Consider the following 5,037-nt stretch of genomic DNA (forward strand, 5'->3'; position numbering starts at 1 on the left):
AGTTGGGGAAATTTCCAGCGGGTAGCCGGTGGGTGGGGGGTCACCCGCCGGAATTACTGTTCCGGGCAGCGGGTCGCCGGCGGGCAGCTGCCCGCCTGTCGGCTACCCGCTGTCGGGCGGTGTTTCACGGCCGTGGGTAGGTGGCGGGTCCCCTACCCCCCCCCCCTTCTACCCCCCACTGACTCTTTTTCACACACTTTACGCCCCGGGAACCGTTGTGGAACCCGAAACCATGCTTAGACACTTTACAACGCAATTAACGACAACACGTAGACAATTAACGAATCAAATACAAGAAACGAACGGCACATACCCTATCATGCTTTTCTAAATATAATCAACACCCAAACATGCGATTTCCCCACCCGATAATCCAAGAGTAAGATCATACGATACAACCTAGGGTTCTAATCACTTTTATATCAACAAGAATACGGTTCGTCTTCTAATTGCAAGATTCGGTAAGAATAACACATAAGCATCAAGAGCATTACACAATTATCAAGAACAACACATAATCATCAAGAACTCCATATAATCATCAAGAATCTCCCAATATCAAGATTATCAAGATCCCTCATGGGATCATCACGTCAAACATCAATAATCATCATCATATCTCGCCAACACACAATAATATGGGGGAAACCCTAAGGGGAATCATAACTATGAAAATAGGTTTTGTTGAGACATGGGTTACCTCTTAGCCTTAATTAATTCCTTGGCTATGAAGGATCTTTCTTTAAGCTTTCTTGATTTCTTGATTTCTCCTAAGGGGATTCTTGGAACTCTTTGGGTGGTGAGAGATTATTGTGGTGGGGATTCTAGGTGCCTCTTAAGTTCCCTATTTATATATTTAAGACTCCTAGTTAGGGCCTGAATGGTATGGGTTTACTAATTCTATTCCTTATAGGGCTAGGGCTTGTTTTAGGGATAAGGGTCTATGGTCCATAGTGGACCATATTAATTAAAGAGGATCCTAATCATAATCTGAATAGTAAAAGGCCTACTTCCTTTATTCCTAACAGGCTTAAGATTCTTATTCGGGCAAGGGTCCACGGTTCATGGTGGACCTTACTAATTAATTAAAGGTAAACCTAACATAATTAAATCATATTTAATTATTATTATTAACGGGATTAATTAAATAATTAATCCGGGATTGAAGGCCGTAACACGGGGTGTTACACTCTCCCCCCCCTTACGAGAAGCTTCGTCCCCGAAGCTTGGAAATCATTGCAGGGTTAACGAGTCAAGAGAAGAACCGTGGTCCTATAGAGAAGGTATTCCACGGGGAAATTGTATACTTGCACGCCTATGTGTGTTGGGTTTTTGGGAACGATTAGGTTTACAGGGCTAAGAGAGTGGGTTTCAAACTTGAGGACACGGTGAATTCAGGAATTAGGATCGAGTTTTCGAGGTTGCAACTTAGGTTGTGAGGTTGCCACTTGTATGGAATCGTTAAAACATGGGATTGAGAATGGGGTCTGAAGGGTAGAAAGGGTTTTAAAATAAGGAAGGGGCTGATTTTCCGAGGGAGGGAAAGGAATTCGGCTAGGATGGGTTAAGGTTTCTCGATCCCAAGTGAATAATCTGGTTAGATGCTTTGATCACGATGCGCCGACGAGCTGATGATCCTCCTTCCTTGGTGTTGGTGCTTGCTTGACTTTAAGATCCTTGTTAGACCTTGCTTCCCAGGCTAAGGTTTCATCCTTCTCTTCTTTCTTGAGGGAATTTCCCGTGGTGATTCAACACTTACTTCTTTAATGCGCCCAAGGTCTTGACCGAGTTGGGTCAACCAAGCCAATCTCTTAGGGCGCACTTCCCAAATTCTTCCCAAAGTCTCTTGGGAGTCGATGGACTTTGGGTTGAATTTCTCTTCTTATTGAATTTCATCTCCTCTTTAGTGGATGAAATTCTTAGTAAGACTTCATGTCTTACCCGAGGTTCGGCATTGTTGTGCCCTGTTTGTGTTATTTTTAATGATGAAGGTGTCCTTGCGTGCCCTTTTTCTTTTAAAGCGCAGTCGGTTACCAAATCTCGTTGTGGGATGACTCGGTGACTTTACGAGTCACCTCATTTCCTTGTGGGTCCTTAATGACCCTTGAAGTCTTGGCGCGAATGTGTTCTTCACCCTTTTGCTTAGCACCATGGGCTACGTAGTTCTTGATTCCATACAACTTGTAAGGAGTCCTCTGATTTGCTCAAACGATGTCCATGGTTTGGAGGAGTCCCGGTCCCTCCTTAGCATTTTGACTTTTAAGGTTTTCGTGGGTTCTTAGTACGAGTTCCCAACTCGCCTCCTTGGTTTGCGCAATCCTTTACGCCAAACATCCCTAGTCGGTTGTATCGTAGGATCCGATTTCAATTACTCGTGCAATGTAATTGATTGTGATTTCCCGATGGTGTCTCGTGCGTCAAGGTCTTTTACGTTGGACACTATGTTTGGGTGGTCCATGGTTCCTTATCCAAGACTCACATTCCTCAATCGAGGCACACAAGTGCGCCACAAATCAATAAAATGAGGGGTTAAGAAATCAGCACACTGTACCAGTAGGCGCGAGGTGGGCGGTCGTCCGCCTGCCAAGCTCCTGCCAAGGACCCGCCAAGGTCCCGTCAAGGACCCGTTGGGGACCCGCGGGAAAGTGACTAGGAATAGTCAATTCCTTCGGGAAAGACCCCAAAAATGCACAGATTCATGTCCTGACAAGTCCCATGCCCTTGTGCACAATAAAAGGGACTTGGATACATAGGATGACCCATCGTACAATGTTCATTGATCCTTAAGCACGAGTTCTAGAGGTAGATATACATACATATATATATCTATGTTTTCTTGGTCTGGGTTTAAAGGGGTGTAAGAAGTGCAAGGGCTAGGTTTCAAAGTCGAGGGGCGGATAGGGTCGATGTCTCAAGGTCGTAATACAGGAAGGAAGGTTGCCACCTTGTACGGGTTTGTCTGTAATGAGGGATCAAGAGCGAGGTTTGGAGTGATAGGACGGATTCTTTAACGAAATGGTACTTGATTGGCAAGGGGAGGGAAAGGGGCTAAGGACTCTTGGCTTCGAGTGATTATGCCTGTTTGGGGCTTGGTTGTGGCGTGCAGTCGAACTGGTGATCCCTTTTCCTTGGCTTTGTTTGATTCTAAGATTTTCGTTTGATCTTCTCTTCCCGTGTCGAAGTCCCCTTCGTCCCTATGGCTTCCAGGGGAATTCTCGTGATGGTTTCCGTGCACGTTCCCCTCGGATGTCCCGAAGTCTGGACCCAGTCGGTTTAGTGGGTCAAACCCCTAGGTCTTGACTCCTAATCCTTGCCGAGGGTTCTTAAGGGTAAGGGGGGTTTCGGGTTAGTCTTTCTTGTTCTATTGGGTTTCATCCCTTCCTTGGTGGATGAAATTCATAGCAAGGCTTTATGTCCTCCTTGAGGTTCGGCCTGTTGCACCTATTTGACGATGTTTTCTGTAGCGAGGGCCCCTGACACATTGAACGTATTTGTTTGCCCGCTCTTGTCAACGCATGGCGTTCTTCGGTGGCGTACGTACAGGCTATGATTTCTCGTGAAGCCTTCACGGTTTTCGTGCAAGGGTGGGGTGATACGTATTCGTAACCTCCACCTACTTCGCCGATTCCTATCTAACAACTTATTTTAATATTGAATCAATGAATGTCGGTTCTTCACGCCCCTGGGCAGGGTAAAGGCCTTATGCTGCTCTACGGTTTTTAACAGGGTTTCCAAACGAAGTGGGGATATGAACTTAGAGTAAGGGCAATAACAATTTAGGGTTTCCGAGGGTTTGGGTTAAGTGCAACAAAGGGTGAGCAAGGTCATGACGGTTGCGAATTTGCTCTTAAGGTAATTAAGGATTCGGGGTGGGAGTTTTCAACAAATAGGGGTATCAAGATGCTGGGGTTTCAGGGCGGATGATATTTTAAATTGGGGTGGTGGGGTCGCAAGGTGTCGCGATATACTTACCTTGCACCCAAGGATTCGACTAATGGTGTCGTTCCTTCACTACTTTAATAGGTGTCCTAGTTCTCCTTCCTGTTTGTTGTAGCCGCAACCCGGGTTTGCCGAGATAAGGCAACTTGTCGGAAGGTGCATGTCATTTGTTTGACTCGGGGGTTATCGTGGTTACCCTGGGTTGGTGCGTATTGCAGTCCGTCCCTTTTAGCAGTCCTGACTGTAACGCCTCTTCTTAGTAGTCATCCAAATCTTCCTTTTCTTTGGTCAGGGTCCTTGTCAAGTCTTTTGACGGGAGTTAGGACGAGGCGATTTATCGGGTAAGTGTACGTTACCCAGTTGTGGAAGTAAACTTATCTATTCGCACCCTTACCTGGTGTGGTAAGCGTAGGGGGAGATTCCTTTAAGTTAGAGAGGGATGAAGTGAGGGGAGGTTATGTGTAGGTTTCACAATCTCACTGCGCGTCCGAAGATTCATGGACCCTATGTTCTTAAGTAACTAGAGTTCAAGCCTAGTGTCCTAAAGTCCGGTCTTAAGAGTCTTATCCTAGGGTCAAACTTAAGCTCTGATACCAACTGTAACACCCCAGATTTTCAAGACATTTAAAACTTATAATAAAGGTAGAATCTTATTAAATCCCAAGATATAAATACAAGCGTTCGGGGTGCTATGCCACACCTGGGCTAGAGAACCCAAGTGCACAGGCTAACTAACTAATATCCTCAAAGCGTAAATACGAAAACGTGGCACGCAGGCCAAAAGGGAAACTATCTACTTCTAAGTTCTAGCGCACTCCAGTGACTTAATCTTCTGTGCCTGAAAGCCAAATATATCTGTTCAGCGAGAGATGCTGGTAACCCACTCCAACGCGTTGAAATACAATACATATAGAGATATATATAGATATACGAAAACCATTTTGAGCATGAAGATATATCCTATGAACTCTAGATTTAAAACCGGGAATGACTCGACAGATAAGGCCAGGCACAAGCAACAGTTATAACGAGCATATGCAGTTCACAACATATAAGGCAGATAAAGCAAAGCATAAGCAATGATCATAACCCAACATG

This window comes from Ipomoea nil, unplaced genomic scaffold, assembly GCF_001879475.1.
Source record: "Ipomoea nil cultivar Tokyo-kokei standard unplaced genomic scaffold, Asagao_1.1 scaffold0848, whole genome shotgun sequence".
Lineage (NCBI taxonomy): Eukaryota > Viridiplantae > Streptophyta > Magnoliopsida > Solanales > Convolvulaceae > Ipomoea > Ipomoea nil.